This window comes from Natator depressus, chromosome 4 (genome assembly GCF_965152275.1).
Source record: "Natator depressus isolate rNatDep1 chromosome 4, rNatDep2.hap1, whole genome shotgun sequence".
Taxonomy (NCBI): Eukaryota; Metazoa; Chordata; order Testudines; family Cheloniidae; genus Natator; species Natator depressus.
The window spans coordinates 77742705-77761874 of NC_134237.1; the positions used below are offsets into that span (position 1 = coordinate 77742705).

At 38.4% G+C, this 19170-nt stretch overlaps 1 protein-coding gene across 19 annotated transcripts in view; it reads left to right on the forward strand.

Moving 5' to 3' along the window:
• Positions 1-19170, forward strand: part of TENM3 (teneurin transmembrane protein 3) — a 1226612-nt gene that overhangs the window by 508579 nt on the left and 698863 nt on the right. For all 19 annotated transcript variants that reach the window (XM_074951193.1, XM_074951194.1, XM_074951199.1 and 16 more), the window contains one exon: positions 15015-15102. The gene's annotated coding sequence lies outside the window, so the exon portion shown is untranslated. The remainder of the gene's footprint in view (positions 1-15014; positions 15103-19170) is intronic.

Genomic DNA, 19170 nt, shown 5'->3' on the forward strand with positions numbered 1-19170 from the left:
CATGAGGTTCTCCAGGGTGAAAATAAAAGTACATAGTTGCCATTATGGGAATAAAAATCCTGCCAGTAAAAATCATAATTCAAAAGCAGAAGCATTAGTACTCTGATGTTAGGTATGAGAGGTGGGCAGTGATGTTTCTGTCATTATAATCCACATGAGAATGCAAAAGAACCCAGTCTTCCTGGTCTAGTAGCTGGTGTTGATATTGGATGTAATATGTTGCTATTTGATGGATATCACATTCACATAACCTGTTATCCGTTGGTTGTAATTATGATATATTGTCTTCATGACTTGCCACTTTGCAACCTAATTTATTATGATAGTTAAAGTAACATGCTCTGTTTATAATTGGATAGCCACTATTGATATGGGTAATGGATCTCTCTTCTGAAATACAAACAGTAACTAGATGCACAGCATGCAGATAAGTTAAGTATCTACACTACCTGGGAATCAGCAGGTATTCCTCATGACTTAGTGTCCAGATGTATTTTTCTGGTAGCTCAGCACATCTCTAATTGCAATTATATTTCATGTCCATCTTGTCAGAGTTCTTAGAAAAGAGGACTCTAGATATAAATCTTTAAGTATAAACGTAAGCAGGTGGCTGCCCAGGGTATTACTGCAGACTTAGTGATATTACTGGCAAAGATTTTCATTCAGAATTCCCATTTATATCAATGGGAGCTCTATGTTTATCCCTATGGCAATACATATCCTGTAGAATAAAATCAAACCTTCTTTAAACTGGAACCCACGAGTCACCATTTTCAAAGTGACAAGCCTTGATATGATGTAAGTTTAGCTCAGTGTAATCAATAGCATTAATATATCAGAAGACAGAGCAAATTCTGAACAGATTGCAGGTTTTCACACAATAAATTGATTTGTTTTCTCTATGTGAACGTATAAACATTGTAGTTATGTGTGCAGTTGGTGTGGTATCGATTTTATTTTCCTGTTTTTTAGTCACTGTGTTCAAGGTTGACAAGGGCAATTGTACCCCGCCAACGTTTTAGTCACCATACTTGTCCAAGGCATTGATTTCCAATAAAACACTTATTGGATTTATGGGCATACCACCTTGTCATTGTCATGTTCAATTCTTCCAAAATAAGCAAGAGAAAAAAATTGACGTCTTTGCAATGTCTCTAAATATTAATAAAGAGTTTGTAAAAAATATTGCCTGAGGCATGTGTTTACTGATCAGCATATACCTCTTAAACAGTTTGATTTCTTTCACTTAATCCAGTCATAGATATTGAAGAGCAAACCATCAAAACATTTTAAGTCTTAGCCCTTCTCTTCCCCCTCCCCCGTACTGTTTCACAAGTTTCTGAAAAGACTGCAGAAAATAGGAGCAAAGAATATTGGATCTAAAACCACATAGTGGTTTAGCCTATGGTGATAATCTTCAGTTTTACCTGAATCAGATCTGATACATGGCTTGACATGAAAATCTGCAAACTAACTTAAAGTTTTCATCAAATTGTAGATAGCTTTAGTGAAGGCTCACTGTTGGCAATCTTTATGCAACCCACTGTGTAATTCGCCTTCATTTTTTTGCTGTTCTCAAAATATAGGAAGGGAAACTGTAATTTTCATAGATTAAACCTATTGTACCTATACGTTATAGGATACCTTAATGATCAGCTGCCATTTAGTGGCAATCACTCAGTGCTATAAGGTATGGAACACGATACATCAATTACAATGAACCCATTTGAACCGAGCACTCAGAGTTTGCAGTGGGCTTTCAAGTTTTTTAAATGAATTCAGTGGAATGACACTTTCTTTTTAGTTTCCTTAGAATAAAAAAGATAAAAGCCCATCAGGTGGGGAAAGGTCCTTGTTTGTTTTCTGACAGATTTTGCACTTTAGAACAGAAATTGGGAATCTAATTAGACATTTGTATGTGTAAGTCACATTAGAGAGAAAAGGTGGGTGAGGTAATATCTTTTATTGGAACAGCTTATGTTGTTGAGAAAGAAGCTTTTGAGCTTACAAAGAGCCTTCTTCAGAATACCAGATATACATGACTGGCACATGCATATCTGGTATTTACATACATAATTAAGGTGCATGCAAATATTTGCATACTTCTGATTTTGCAAATCTATACCTCTTTGATTAGGAAGACAGAGACAATGGAGAAGAAAAAGGTACTAATAGTTACATTTTATTGAGACTGTTACAGATCACTGAGTTTGGAAAGTTTCATAATAGTTTGTTCTTGGCAGGTTTTGCAGGCATCTTTTTATGTAATTCTGCAATTGTATAATTGCATCTTCAGGGTTCATGGGCACTTGTAATTGAAACTCTGATCTTTCAAAATTATATTGGCAATATCTGTGTGAAGTAAATATAAAGTTAAAGGTAAGTTCTGGCTCCCATACCTGCACTAGCTCTTGACAAAGAATCAACTGACAGACCAAGAGTATTGGCGGAGTTCTTCCAACCACATTGTTTTCCCTCAAAACTGACAGAAATGATTTTCTGTAGGGCCAGAAAGACAGAAGCTGGGGAATGACATAGAACTTAGGGGCGGGTGTTTTCATGTGTCAGGAAACCAGGCAATGAGTGGTCAGCTTAGTGGTTGGAGTAGGAGTCTGAATGCGAGGGTCAAAGCAGGATCAGAACCAAAGTCAGAGTCTGAATGCCAGAGCCGACAGCTGAGGCAGAGGCAGAGCCAGGAATCCAGAGCCAAAGGTCAGAACCAGATTACCGATAGCGGGGGAAGGCTGGAGTGAGGCTGGGATGAGGCCGGGAGCAGGGCAGAAGGCAAGCACAGGGAGATAGAGAATCTACAGGCATGTGCACTGAGCAATCAGTAAGCTTGTCTCACTGTCTTTGTTTTTTGGGTCCCAGCCTCATCATACAAGGCTCTGACCACCACTTTCTTCATTCTTTTTTTTTTTAATCTCCTTTCACTCAGGTTAATACCTTTACAGAAACATGGCAAGGATTTTTTTTTTGCACTATTCCATTTTCGTAATATTGTCACTAGTCCCCTAAGGGAAAAATCTTTGATTCCAAGCTGAATCAATTTTCATAAAGAAACGTTCTTTCCATAGAATATTGCTCACAATGCTACAGAGCATGATCCACAGTTTCTTTGGTTTTGCACACATTACACAGCACGCGTCTTTGTCTTTTTAATAAGTTTAACTGAACATTTTAAGGAACAATGACCTGCTAACACTTAAAAAATGACTACTTCATTTTGCCTATCATGACTGTAAATACAGTAGTATTTTTGATTTTTGAGCATATATCACAAAACCTTCATCTTTTTGTTTCCTTAGTCCATAGTTCTTGCCGTTCCTTGGCAAGCTCCTTCTGACCACGCTTTTAAATTATTGTCTACTTAAGGGTATCTTAATGTCTACCTGCTCATTTTTCAGAGCTTGTTTTGCTGCTTTGTCAGCTATCTCATTTCCATATATTCCAATATGTGCTAGAATACATACTATTGTTACACACATAGCTTCTTGCATTATTTCCATTATTTCACTTATTACGTTATTTCTGCTTTCCCAAGTCCCTGTTCTGATTGTCATCATGCCTGACAAAGAATCAGATAAAATTACAGAGGCAGAAGTCACGCCTCTTACGATGACTAGGAACACAGAAGGCTGTTCCCACTCTACCCATGCACTCACCTTTTGATCCTTCTGGATAGATTTGGCAAAAATGGCCCCATTTTTCATAAATAAATTCAGAAATTTCATTGGTCGTAATGTGTGGGTTTTTTCTTCTCAGTTTTTTCCATATAATTCCAAATCCACAAATAGGGGAATAACTGTCCAGCTGTAATTTGATTTTTCTGTAACTAACAATTTTTAGTTCTCTCAATTTTTCTTTTTTACATCTCTCCTTTACCTGTTTTTTAGACCCTGATAATACGAGGAAGGCTCCAGCAATCCGTATAATTTTGTCTATTAAGCACCCAGCAGTCCTCAAAAATCTGTTATGTACTTCATTTTCATTATTCCCTTTTACCTTTGCCCAAAAGTTTAGCTCAGATAGTTTGATCCTTAGATTTATTGATGCTTCTGCAGTGAATATTTGCAGCATACAGACTGATGTTATCATTGGGCTACATACCAATTGCAGAGCTTTGCCCTGGAGCCGTTCCAAGTTTCTAAGAATTGTTTTTGAGGTGGAACCAAAAGCTTGGCATCTGTACTCAAAACTGATCTTAACAATGCTTTCTACATCATCATCATCAATACCTTTTTATCTGTACCCCATTTGTTTCCAACTACACTGCAGTAAGTTCATCCTACATTTACATTTTTGTACGATATTATCCGAGTGACCCTTCCAAGTTAATTTATTATCAAACGGTACTCCTAGAGTCAATAAGATAGTAAGATACTGTTGCTGCTGGACTTAAGAGCAGGCCTGCTAGCTTCCTCAGCCAATCAGGCGGAGTGGCCCATAAGGCAGCCTAACTGATGCAGCCCAGCTGTGCTCATTAGGCCACCAGGCACACACAGCTGCAGGGCCTTATTCCAGACAGCATGTTTGTGCGCAAATACACCGTGGCCTATCAGTGAAAATTATACACCCGTTCTCACATGGGAGTTTGGATCAGTGTTGGAGAGAGCTCAGAACATAGCCTCACAGAACACTCTTTTGAGGCATTCATGTGCACTCATGATAGAACTGTTTGTTATTTGATGGGCCAGATTTGAATTAAAAAATGGAGTGTTTAAAATAATATTTTGATACACCAAGAACCTGTCCCCCAAATAAGCCAGTGTTCCTTCCAAAACTTCAAATAACTTGATTATGCAGACAGTTCAAATCCAAATACAGACATTCCTTAATATCTGGCATTCAGAGATATTTGGTTTTTTGTCTCTCAGTTACCAATATTTAGCTTGTTCTGCATTCAGAGGGAATCTGCCATAGAAAAATGCACACAAAAGCACTTTATCATGTCATTTAATGCAGATACACTCTGCTCAGTTATACACGAATGTCCAGCATCTAAACTTCGGATCAAGAGTGACTTAGAAAACACTTTTAAATAAGTGTTCTGTACAACTACAATATAATGATACCCTGAGCCCCAAATCAATTTAAAATTGTGAATGGTATTTATGTTCCCAAAGTGAACATTGTTGCCACACACAATCATCCTTCACTTTTTAAAAAAATATATTTTTCAGATATACAGCCTCCCTGGAGCAGGTGCATTTTTCACAGTACTGACAGCAGCAGACCTAATTGCATTTCATGTAAATAAAGAATATCTACCTCTGTTTAAGCAGTAATCTAGGTCAAAAAATGAGGTGTATTGTTTGTTTTAGTTTATGTAGTGCTTTACTGATTTGCTACAAAAAGTTTGTCTGGGAATGTGCTCTTGGCTTACATTAATTTAAGCAATGAAATGTTGCAGTTTTTACTAAAACTCCTTTTTCCTCAGTTTTCATTACTAAATGTTCTTTTCTCTGTGCTAGTGGGAATATAATAAATATTTTAATAGTGAAAAGGTGTTTTGGGGTTTTTTGTGGGACTTGCAGGGGGATTTAAGGTCTCTTTGGTTCTTCGTGAGTGCTGAAATATGAAGTTCAGAAAGTTGCATAGTTAATATTTAATTGAAGAAAGATGTTCTGGATTTTGAATCACTAGCACTAATAATTACAGCATGACAATCTTACTTCTGACCAGTTTCAGTGATGCCAAGTTTGGTCTGAAGAGAGAGAAACATGGTGCTTTGATTATCATGTACATTTTGAACATGTGCTCATAGATGATATCGCAGGGAGGACTGTTCTGTAATGTTACCTTCTCCTATGATACCAATTATTATAAGTGTGTATGACAGCTAATTGACACCCTGTAAATGGGAGGCTGCATCTCAGCAGGTTTTACCCTTAATACTGTGAAGATGAAAATAATATAAAAAAGTATGTTCAGTGGGAAAGAATTCCATAGACAACCTGCCACAAAAACATTTTCACTCATTAAAAGCCTAGGTGCAGGGTTTCTAACTAATGACATTTTTTAATACTAAAATGTTGTAATTTTCCATACTCTGTTCCGGAAGCATTGTTATTGAAATTTACTTGCTATGGGCAGCTCTAGCAGCTGCTGTTAATAACAAAATGAATTAACAGCATGCAAGACTCCATGGAGTCCCTATAGGTATATTTCAGTTGCAAATGAGTCCATAATATGGGCACTTGCCATAGAATGGGCTAGCTCTCTTATACTATTATACAGTAACATTATTTTATTTTACTATGACAAGGCTTTAAAAATATATATTTGTGTAAATGCTGGTAGTAAATGTTCCAAAAGAATGTGCTTTTCGTCAGTGGGGAACCTAAGTTAAATGTTAGTAAAGAAAAATGTGGGTTCCAGAACAGCAAGAACCAAAAGATTTGTTACTAATCTGATAACGTGCACATTCAAGCCTTCTCTTACATACCTTGTCTAAAGGAACGGCTTTATTCTTAACAAGGAAAACAATTAACACTTAAAAGTATTGAGTCTTCTTGTGGGATCAAGGTGCCTGCACTGTGGGCCCTTAAAATATTCTAGAAAGCGGTGTCCACTGGGGCTATGCCCCTCATCTTCCCATCCCCATGCACAGTTTCAGGGGCTTAAAAAAGGTGAAAGGATTTATTATCAAACAGTACTCCTAGAGTCAATAAGATACTGTTGCTGCTGGGCTTAAGAGCAGGCCTGCTAGCTTCCTCAGCCAATCAGGCGGGGTGGTCCATAAGGCAGCCTAACTGATGCACCCCAGCTGTGCTCATTAGGCCACCAGGTATGCACAGCTGCAGGGCCTTATTCCAGACAGCTTGTTTGTGCACAAATGCACCCTGGCCCTCAATTCCTTCTAACCACTGAAGGTGCAGTGATCTCAGATACAATGAACCATAATTCTTTTCTTTCTTCTCTTCTTTAGGGGATATTTTCATTTGTAGTTCGTTAAATTGTCATTTACATTGTCAGCTTTTCTTAAGAAAGATGAGGAAAAGAGGAGGATGCCTGTACACCACAGGCATCATCTGAACCCACAGAGCTGGGAAGGTCGCTTCTCACCATGGCTGGCAGGGCCATGTCTTCAGGTGTAATTGACTAAAAATCTGGCAATCTGTAAATCTAGCATGGCCTTTAGAGAGTTACTCACCAAATTGATACTATGTCTGACATAAATAGCATCAAGATCTCGGGATCCATTCTGATTGAGCAAGTGCAATGCCAAGAATTCAGTACCAAAGGGTCCCTGGATCTATCCAGGTCAGCAAAATCCAGTGTTGAGGGCTTTGCATTGTTGATTCTGAAGAGCTGCTTGCTGCAGTGGTACTGTGCTTAGTGTGACCATCCTGAGGTACTTTTGAGTTGACAGAGTCCGGTGCTGAGGTCCTGGAAACATGAACGTCGTGTTTAGCATGTGTGGGATTGAGGCTGACTTAGACCTTGTCTACATGGGGAAACTCAGGGCTTGTCTACACTGCCCCATCCTGTTCAAACAGGGTTACATTAATGCGAACTAGGAACCTTTCAGTCTGCACCCTCAATACCCATGTGGGGGAGTTACAGTGCAGCACTTTGCATACCCCCATAGTCTGAACTGTGGGGCAGTGTAGACATGCCCTCAGGAAAGTTTATTTAAATTAGGCTTTTAAATGGTTTAGTTAAACCACATTAAATCCCTCTGTTGAAGGTGATTATTCAGAATTATAATGGCCTTAATTCTGCCTTTACTTGGTTTAGCTTTATTCACTTCAGAAATGAACTAAATTAAACCCCTGTGTGGACACACTCATTCAGAATTAAACTGGCTTTAATTTGGCTTTGTTTAATTCACTGCCAAAGTGAATGAAACTAAACTGAATTAAGGCCCCTTTAATTCTGAATGAGAGTGTTTACACAGGGATTTAATGCAGTTTAACTAATCCACATTAAATTAACACCTCAAGAGCTTGTCTACACAAGTGATCAGTTTACAACAAGCTGTGGTGTGAATCTTCCCTTACTGGCCTTACTGTCAGTGTTGACCTTGTTGATGCACGTTAACAGTTAATGTGCTTTGATCTAGTCCTGTTTCAAAAAAGGACTAGATCTTGGCACATTAACAAACTGTTAATGTGCATCAGAAGGGTCCACATGGATAGTTAGTTATTCTGAGGCAGGCAGGTGCGGGGTATATTCACACCCTCACCTGCCATGAACTGAATGTTTGTGTAGACAAGCCCTTATTTAATTCAGATCAGTTTTCCTGAGTGTCCATTTGTAGACAAGTCCTAAGTCTAACATGAAGGATCCCACACCATTGGTTCTGGAATGTCATGTGTTTGGCATAAGCAGCACCAGAGTCCATAAGTTTGGGTTAACCAAGTCTATTATCAGTGATCCAGCCCTGTCAGCTTTAGGAAATTGCTTGCCAAAGTGGTTTTATGGTCATTATGAGCAACATCTTGATCCCCAGATCACAGAGTTGAATCCCTGGATCCACCAAGTGCCAAGGATATGGAATCATTGACTTTATGCTCAACATTAGTAGCACAGAGGTCCCTGGATTAATTCATATTGACTGAACCTTGGGCTGAGGACCTGGCATTGTCAATTCTATGTGTTGGATAAGCAGCACCACTGTCCCTTGTTGCGGTTCAAATACAAGACAGACAGAGGTTTTAAGCAAGCAAGCAGGCTGGTCTGCCGACGGACTGGTCTGCCTGTCAGCTTTTTCACCCTCTCCTTTATTTCTCTCTCTCCCCCCGTGCATTACATACTCCAACAGATAAAAGGAATACACTGGCTTTGTATAATATTCTTATTTACCAATTTCTATCTACCGCATTCCTTGCTCTCGGGCCTTGAGCCCAGTCCTGGGAGGCTTCCCACGGTTCATGTCATCTGGGCGAGATTCCAAGGTTCATGCCCTTGAGAGGAGCCGTGTGTGCACTGCTCCTACACAACACTCCGGGTGTGCCCTGAATGTTGCCAAGTGCATGAACCCTGCATGAACGCTACAGTCCCTGGCTCCATTCATGCCTGAATCCAATGCTCGGGGAACTGCCCTACTATCTCAGGAGAGTTACAGGTCAAAGTGGTTCTGTGGCTGGGATAAGCGATGCCAGAATCTTCAGATCTTCCTAGATCAAACAAGAATGGTGCCAGAGGTCTGGCTTCATCAGTGTCAAAAAAAAAATATGTCTGGCAAAATCAGCATCATAATCCTAGGACTACTGCTGGTTGACTGAGTCCAACCAGCAGTAGTCCTAGGATTATGAATATTTGACTCTGAGGCATCACTTTCCAAAGTGGCCAAGGTGCCCAGATCTGTCTAGGTTGATGCTAATTCTCTGGCTTCATTCACTTTATGTTCCATGTAACAGTTACTGAAATTCTGGATCTATGAGAGTCACAGAGTCCAGTGCAGAGAGTCAAGTTCTGCAAAGAGCTTCTCACCAATGCATCTGTATACATGGATGGACATTGAGGTCTTGGTTTTTTTTTTCAGTTACCTGCTTCTTATCTTAGGTTTTGTGGTTCTCTGTAACTTAGGGTTTTACCCTGTGCCAACATCTGCTGTACCTGACAGAGTATGTCTGTTCATAACCAGCCCTGTGAATGCCTCATTCAGTCCTCTTCTTGATATTATAAATACCAGAACCATGACAACTTGGGATATTCAAGATGTTTAACAAAGAAAGACCAAAAAAGAGCATGCCTATATGCCTTCTCACCTCCCCTTTCCATCTGCAATAATAGTTTCTGTTAGTGAACTGGGATACTCCGTTTGATTTCTAACCTCTTCAAGGTTTGTGAGCTCTGCAGGAAATAAGGTTCCACTTCAGTGTCCTGGAACTCAGACCTGTGTTTTGGACTGCCAGACTTACTTCCTCTGATTAAATCCAAACCTGTCTATACTCTGATGATCAACATCAAAGTGATATATTGTATCAAATGCCAGAGTAAAGGCTGATAGAACCAGCTGAGTCAGGATGCTTATCTATTTGAAAGTGTAGCATCAACCACTGGATCAATACAATGTCTTACCTGCCAGGGAAAGAGGAAGTTTTGGCAGACCCTATGAGCAAAGTTTATACTCAATAGCACAAGTGCTCTACCGATGTCTCCATCTTGCATTCTCTATTCTACAAAGTGGGGAAGCCCCAGCAAAGTCTTTTGCTGCCAGTGGCGATGCCCATTGTCACTGGTTTTGCTTCAGGAATGAGCAAGAACCAATGTTACTGATGGACTCTTTTTGCCGGCACTGTTGTCCTCTATATGTTCCTTCTGATTTTGTTGATTCTGGAAGTCAGCTGGGACAAAGCTAGATCCTATTTTAACTATGAACAGAGCTTGACACTTTTTTATTATTAAATATTCTGTGTCTCATGGTGACCCCCTCAGTCGCTGTTCTCCAGTCTCTGGATCTTGTATCTCAGGGTTGAGATATCTTCGAGTCTCCACGCAAGGTGAAGTTCCTTGGGTTGACAGCTTGACTTCTGGTTTGCAAGGATTCTTGATGGAGAGTCACCTGCTCAGTTCTGAATATGGTGTTGGAAAACTGGAAAATTTGACCCAGCTGACCAACTCTGGTGAACTGGAAGAGACTCTCAAGAGAGCAGCTCAAAAGAGAGTTGACTGGAAATGGTTTTCCCTTGTTATGTATTAGAATGCAATTGGCTGACATTTCAACTTTTCACTGTGTGGTACGCAGGTCAGTAGTCCTTTTGTTCACGCTCCAGTAACTGGGTTAATGAAATGGTTGCACTATGTACTCACTAGGGCTGCTTGGGGTAGTTGTTTTGTCATGTATGGGTTGTGCTCTGAGTTCTGTGGTGAGATGGATTCATTTGAACTACCCTAGGAATAGTCCCTTCTGTGTGTGAAGCTTTTTTTCACAAGACTCCTGGAGACTCCAGTCACACATTTGTCATACTGTTCTCCTCCATAGCCTTGTGACAATGCATTTGTTATACCTGTTACTTCAGGACAGAAAGTAAATGAGATATACAGGCCCAATGACTCCATATGCCATATTATATACAGAAAATATGTCTCTATCTGTGTCCTTATCCTAATTTCTGTCTTTGATGGTCTCTGTCCATCGTACTTGGGCCACTAGCCTGTCTGTGTTTCTCCATGCCTTATTCATATCCAGGAAGATTTGGCTGCATGCTTTGGATATCCAGTGTCTTATATTTTCTACGAGGACCAGATTAATCCTCAAGTTCCTTCCTAGTCCCCAAAAGCAGGAGGTGGGACTAAGTGGCCTTTCATCACAGCTCAAAGATTACCCAAATACATCATCTTATGTATCACAATTATTATGATAATGTGTTTTCCATAACATGTTTTCCCATGGGCTTCATCACAGAATTTTGTAAGGAAGCTACTTAAAGTTTTATATGTGCTTTTTAGCTATTTTTTCCTTCATTTGAGGCTTGTTTTGGGAAAGTGAGAGGTTGCTGTCATTTCTAATACGTTTGACCTGGCATACAGAGTTGATGCTGATTTTTGGCAATTCTGCACCTTCATTTTCACCTAGAAATCTTCATTCCACCTTCCTTTTTAAAAATAAAAATAAAAATTACTGCTTACTAAACTCCCATAGTTGGTAATGTGCAGAGGCTACTTGAAGAAACTGAAGGTTGCTTACAAGTAACTGGAGTTTTTGAGATGATCCTCTGCACATTCATATTCCTTGCTTGCCTGCCCAGCTTCTTTTCAGTTGTAGGTTCAGAATTCCTGAAGTAGTAGATTCCAAAAGCTTCTGGTGCAAGAACTTTCATCCCTCAAGTGTGAATGTAAAGAGGCTCATTTTAAAGAAATCTAGTTACTACTAACTAACCCTGATTGTATAAAATTTTAAATTTAATTTTTGTTTACAAGAAATAGAAAAAAATACACATCCATAAATTTTGTGTGTGTGTGTCTATATAGGCACACATTCTCTTGTGACTCTCTAGTGTTGAACAGTGGGATTCAGTAATATTAGTGACCCAGAAGAAAATGAAGTAGCTCTGTAGGAACTTTCACACCTTGTTTCCACAGCAAAAACAAATAAACTTGATATCAGCAATTTGTTAAATGAACATTAAATCCGTTAACAAAAAGATGAAAACAACCAAGTTGAAAGAACACCCAAACATAGAATCCAAATTAAGTTAATGATAGATTCTTAACATTCTTACCAGTGGACTTTCAGAGACAGATCATCAGCTGGTATAACTCAATGATTTGTGTGTCTGGCCATCAAATAGTAAAACAGTTTGCATTGATTCTGTGATTCTCTAAGCTTTTTTCAGAGCTTTGTCTCCATATTGCAATTGCCATTCCATTTTTTGTAGTGTTTAGTGACTTATTTGGAACAGAACATAAATACTATTTATCTATTTTGCATTTAGTGTGCATAATTTTATTTTTTTCACAGCTGTGTGTGATCCCAGGAAGGTTTTCTATCTATTTTCCCAATTAAAGGCGTGTGACAAGACATGTGCAGTGTCTCAAGATGTTAAGTCATTCATGACTGGGATTATTATCTGGGCTTCCATTATCCTGTTTTGAGTTTATCATCTCTTATAACATTATCTCTTCCTATGATTCAGTTAGGAGTTGGCTACACAAACTATAGCTGAGCCATTTTTTCAGAATGTTTTGCCATTCAGTATTGGTAGCTACTGTAATATCCATAGTCTCTGCCTCCATAAACTGAGATCATCACCCCTGAAACCCTTCTAAAGTGTGGAGAACATACTAAGAATGGTCTTCGACTATTTTTCAGATTATGATTTTACCATTTCTTTTCATATTCTGGTCCATCTACCAGGGATAACTCTTTTTTTAAAGTATCAGAGGGGTAACCGTGTTAGTCTGGATCTGTAAAAGCTGCAAAGAGTCCTGTGGCACCTTATAGACTAACAGACATATTGGAGCATAAGCTTTCGTGGGTGAATGAATACCCACTTCGTCGGATGCATGTATTCACCCACGAAACCTTATGCTCCAATACGTCTGTTAGTCTGTAAGGTGCCACTGGACTCTTTGCCTCTTTTTTTAAAGGTTTCCTGTAAAAGCTGCTTTTGGTGGTGGTGGTGGTGGTGGTGGTGGTTTTAGATTTGGCCTGTTTCCTTTAAAAAGAAAATATTGGGGAAATTGTCCTTCATAATGCATTTTTATGGTATGATGTTGAAAAAACATTGAAAAGAAAACACCTTGTGGTGAAAATATATTGGCACAAATGTGTTACATTTGACTCTTTTCTTTTTCATTCCATCGGCATCCTTTTTTTGTTGTTACAGAGTTCAGTATTTCTGACAGGCTCACAGAAATAATTGAGTGGACTGTAGACTGTATAGACTAATGTTTGGAGAGAAGTTCTAAAAGCAAAAATAATTGCAAAATTCAAATGTATGGCATGAAAATCTTTTTTTTTCCTCAATGAGAGTACCAAAATTGAACATGTTTAGAATGTTAAAGAGAGTATGATAAGTATGAAGTGGTATTTTCAGAAGCTAGCATTATAGCACTTGATTCTGCACACCACCTTTTAATTACTAATTCTCTATTTTTGTGACTGACTGTACCCCAAAAGTTGCTGAAAGTTAAATGTAGAAAGTTACATTACAATTAATTTCTGAACAGTTAATGATGATTGTTCAGGAAAGTGACAATGTGAAAATGGCTTATTGCTCAATAAATCTGCTCTCTATATGTATTCTACTTACTTATGAAATTAAGCGTTGTCTTTTTGTTTGTTTGTTTTTGTTGCTTACTATTGTTGACTCTATTGGTTTTACAGGGCTATGGGAGAGTGAATTAGAATGTTTTCTAGTTCACACATCAATAGAATTGTTAAGTTACAACTGAAAAATCATTATTATTGACAATGTTAATGCCAGAAAGAATGCAGCTAGACTTTCAGATCACAGGGTGAGCTTGGCCAGTGACAGTTAGGAAATAACATTTTACTTGTGAGCTGACAAGATAAAATATGGAAATAAATGAGAAAAAACAAATATGGAATCCCCAAAAGTAATTCTTACTGTTGGTATAATAGGCTGGCCAGAAAACAAGAATTCTGTTGTTGTTGTTGTTGTTTTAAATTGAGGTTTGGACATCTGATTTTGTTCTGATATGAAACCAAAGCCTTTTGAAATTTGAGGGTGAGGAAGAGAGACTATCTCAGAATAGTCAATAACCCAGTGGTCAGTGGATATGGGAGACACAGATTCCAGTCCCTGCTTCAAATCAGGCAGAAAAGAAACTTGAACTACATTTTCCACATCTCAGGCATCTGCCTTAATCCATTGGCTCCCTAACTTTTTACTAAGGCAACCCACCAACTTCATTTTGTGTTTTGTTTGTTTGCTTGTTTATTTGTTAACAACCTTCCCAGGGTCTAAATTTGGGGTGGGAATGAAATCATAAGCCAGCGTTGTCATCTTTGTCCTCCCCCACAGTGTGCTGCCACCTCCTTCTCTAGACCCTCCCTTCGCTCCCCAGGGCTTGCCCTCAGCACCAGACCTGGGACCCATCTACAACCTGGTCATAACCCACCTTTTTGAAAACGCTGCCCTAGCCACTAGGCTACTCTGGGATATTCCATCCTGGACCTGACAAAAGTTTCAATGACTCTGATGCATTTCCACAAACAGTTTTGGCTTTTAATGGCTTAGAATTTCTTGATGGAAAACTTTCACCAAAGAAATTCTAGGTACAATCAAGTAAAATTACCTTTTTCCAATGCTGTAACATTACTCTAGCAATATCCATAATAAATATTCACAGCAGATAATCTACGTTTCAATTTACCTTTTAAATAATATCTGAGATCCAATGAAGCACACATGCATTACTGTTAAACAGAAGACAACGATGATGACCCAGAACAAGATCAACATTTAGTATTTCTGCCCCTCAATAGAATTGAAAATTATTACTGTATTTTGTAATTAAGAATAATTATACATAGAATATTTTTTAAAAGGTTCTCCTTGATAAATCCATGCTTGTGATCCATTTGATTACAGATCTCTGGATTGTTTGTGACCTGCTGGAGTAAAACCGTTGTATTAAACTCAGAAAACAAAGAACTCCTGAGTGAAGAAAGAAGAGAAGGTAAGTCAAAACATCCCAGGGTCTCTGGTTGTATTGGGACTCATAAATTGCAGTGAAGTGATTAAATGTCTAACTGATAATCACAAAAGACCAAGCTGTACTTTGTCTCTGTACCCTACTTTCTAATCCATTACCAGTAATCTCTGCTGCTGGATCAATGATTATGTCCTTAAATTGTTATATTAATGATACTGGGTCAAGTCCAGAGTTGGTGTATATCAGCATAGCTCTAACTTAAATGGACCTATGCCTGTTTACATAAGCTGAGGATCCGGCTCATCTCTTTCTTTCTTCACCCTTCCTTTTTTCTCATTCTGTTTCCTATCCCCATATTTATTGACCTTGAAAAAAGACATCATTAACAAGTAAATTATCGTATGTCAGTATTGAGTTTAGTTATCGTGACCTTTATCTTGTGTTCTGAATGTAAGCCACAGTGAGGTATCCATGCTATACCATGGTAAATATTTGCTTTTTAATGGTACATATTCTTGCTTAATATTTTGGAACTTTTAGCAGTAGCCATGAACTTTAATAAACTCAGTTAAAAGCACCTGAGTTATAAGTATGATATGTTAAATGTCTATGTTCACCTGGAAGACTTTGTGTTAGGCAGCAATCTTATTCCCAGCAAGTCTTGATCCTCCTGAGGAGCACTTACATGGCAACCATAGTGAATTGAATTGTACCTGGTTATTCTTTTCTCTGGTTATAGCTCAGTGAGTTTTCTGAATGGTAGCCAACGTCTAGTAATTTAAAGCTTGTGAACCTTGAAAAAAGGGTTTGTTTAAAACCATATTCTGGGGCTTTTCCACCAAATGGAAATTGTGTTCTACTAGGGAACTGCAAAAGATTTTAGAACAGAATATCTGATAAGCACTCTGCTCATTAATGTTTGTACAGTAGTCTGCCTTAAAGATCTACAGTCTCCTGGAGCAAATCATTCAGAATTCAACTGCACTCTTCAAGTTTAATGTGTTGAGCTCTTTGAGTTTCCCTACCCCCTCCTGATTGATGGTTTGTTTCTTCTTTTAATACAAAATTCAGTAAAATTTCCCACAGTGAAAAGGATCTTTTTAATTATGAAACACCAGCATGTGGGAATGATTCAATTTACACATCAGAAAAGTTCAGTTACTTAACCATAATTTATTTTGGTTCTGATCATTCGTGGACCAGAAATTCTTTTTTATGAGGGGGGGCAACCAAAACAAAACAAAACAGGAAAACGCTTTAAAAGGTGCCTCACTCTGTCACCATAATAATAGACATTTTGTTACACACTTATCCCTTTCTCCTGTTGTGAGATTTAATTTAAATGTACAAAGCAGGTCCTGAACAACACAATGTTCCCCTTGAATCTGACATAGATCCAGTATATGAGAGAAGAGCGAGGGGTGTCCAGCTCATGGAACTGTGAAGATAAGAGAGAGTTGCAAAATAAGATAATTGGGGTTTAAATGTTGCACACAACACCACTGATTGCTTGGGGTTTCTTTAATATCCTTCTCAGGCACTGACTTTTATTTTTCCCAATGGGGGCCTAAGAGAAAAGTGATAACATAGGCCTTAAAAGAAACCACCCTGAGTAATTAATCAAAACTGAAATAAAGCTCTGGGAGGAATGGATGGGTTGTGTACACATCCTGCATGCGGTGTAAGACTCCTTTATTGTTTTGTATTCAGAATGCAGTAAAGCTTAAGACTTACCTTGGTTAAGAGAAAGCAGGTTTTAATGATTTACAATTGTAGATTTCATCTGTAGCCTTCCTTAGAAAATCAGTGGAGTAAATTTACCCCTGTATTTAAACAGCATAGGGAAAAGAGAGCCAGTAGAAATACCCATAACTAATTTGTATACCTGATAATCGGTATTTTAAATAGAATTATTCTATGATACCAGCCCCTTTTGTAAATTTTCAATCAATTGTGCATCATATACCTTATGCACTTTGGGAAAGTTAATGTGCAAAAAGAAACTTATGGAGTTAAACTAGATTTGTATTTTTAGACAAATTGTCAGTGCAGTATGCAGGGAATTAGGTACACAACTCTTAGTATTGCTAATAGGAGTTTGTGTATCTAATTTCAGGCACGCTGTGCTGAAAAGGTAATCAATGTTGGCTTTGTGCTATAAAAATATAACTCAATATGCAGTGCAAAAGCCATATTCTGGTTAAATGAAGTACATTGTTGATTATATTCCTTCATTTTTTCTAGCATTTTTCTAGCATCTCTGTTTTTTACCTCAGAAAAACAGCTTTCTGCAGCTACCACTATAGTAAAGCATGTCAACCTTCTCTTATCTGATAAATATCCACTTTTCAAACTCTTCTCATCAATTGTTTGAAAGATGCTCTCTCTTACACTGCATTTAGATTTTAATAGCTAATGTATAAACTTGAATGTTTTTAGTGGTCCTGTGAGAGAGACACTGAAATAACTTTTCATAGCATCTGTACTTTATGTTGGTAGGGTATATTGTTACCCAACAACATAGGCATTTCCCTTTGTGTGGTTTAGGAATGGGAACAAAAATAGAGCTAGCATGTATCTACAACATGTGACAACATGACATTTTCTCTTCTTACCAGGCTGGTATAAGCTTGCCACTCTACCAGATGGACTTCACAAGTTCCTGTTACCACCACTACAGCTACTGCTAATTTATCTGTACCCTGTGCACTAAAATTCTTGTCAGCAACAAGAAATAACATAGGGCATATGATGGCAGCAGTAATAGGGCTCAATTAATAGAATAATTTAACCAGTCTTTTCTATATGCAGGGCTGGCCTTACCATGAGGCGAACTGAGGCAGCCGCCTCAGGTGCCAGACTGTGTGGAGGGGCACCACTAAGACCCAGAATATAGAAAATTATGTCTGCTGTTGGTATATATGTATTCTCTCTGCTCTAGATGCACAGAGATAGTGGAGTGCTGTGCTGGCGGAAGGAGGGCACAAGAGACCTTTCAAAGTTTTGGCCCAAGCGAGGGGGCATGGGGGCGTCATTTGAGCTCCCCACCTCGGGTGCCAAAATTTGTGAGCTGGCCCTGTCTATATGTAATTTTGATGGTTCTGTGACTTTCATGCAAAAGGCCAAATTAAGGTTAAAATGTACCTGTCAGTTCTATCCAAGAGCTAATTTTACTAATTCCTCGAGATCTCTGTGCATGAGAAAGGAAGCTTGAATATTTTGCTTTCCTAACATGTTGTTCTAATTTATGCAAAGAGTACTTGCATTCAACAGTTAAATCATTTTGTTCTTACTTCACATAGTAAAGTCACCCTGTATTCTGATATAGAAAGTGAACTTTTGACGTCTCACATCCTGATGCAAAAATAACAGCTATAACCCATCTTTAGTTTTTTATACAAGAATTAATTTTAAACTATTCTCTTTTATCTCCAACATGAACACATCTAGTTTCACAAACACTCACTTGCAAATGAGGTTTTTTTCAGGGTTTTTTAACTATTATAACACTATGTGCTTTTTTTGGAGTTGCAACAGACCAATCAGCAAGCGATCCTGAAGATGCAGCTCCTTCTTATTGTTTCTTTACTATGTCCGTCACTTCATTACCAAACAAGCCCTGTGGTTTTTCTTCAGATAGGTCTGTGTTGCTGGAATTCTAAGCAGGTCACAGTATTTCTGTGTAGGCTAGGGTGGCCACAAAAATCTACAAATTTGGTTTACAGATGATAGGGATTTCCAGTGTGTGTGTGTGTGTGTGTGTGTGTGTGTGTGTGTGTGTGTGTGTGTGTGTGTGTGTGTGTGTGTGTGTGTGTGTGTGTGTGTGTGTGTGTGTGTGTGTAGTCTCTTTAAACAATTGTAACACCACATTCTGCCAGTCTATTAATTTGTGGGTGTTTTGGACTGTAAGTAATATGCTCAAATCCAGAGACCCCTGTGTGAAGATCTCAAAATTTGTAATAACAAATTGAGGTCCATTGTCATTCCTCCCTATTTTCAGACACCCAAATCTGGCAAAAATAGCTTCTGGTTTTAAGATGATCTATTCTGAAGTGGCCTCCTCTAGTTGAGATACTTGCAGTTAGTTTGAAT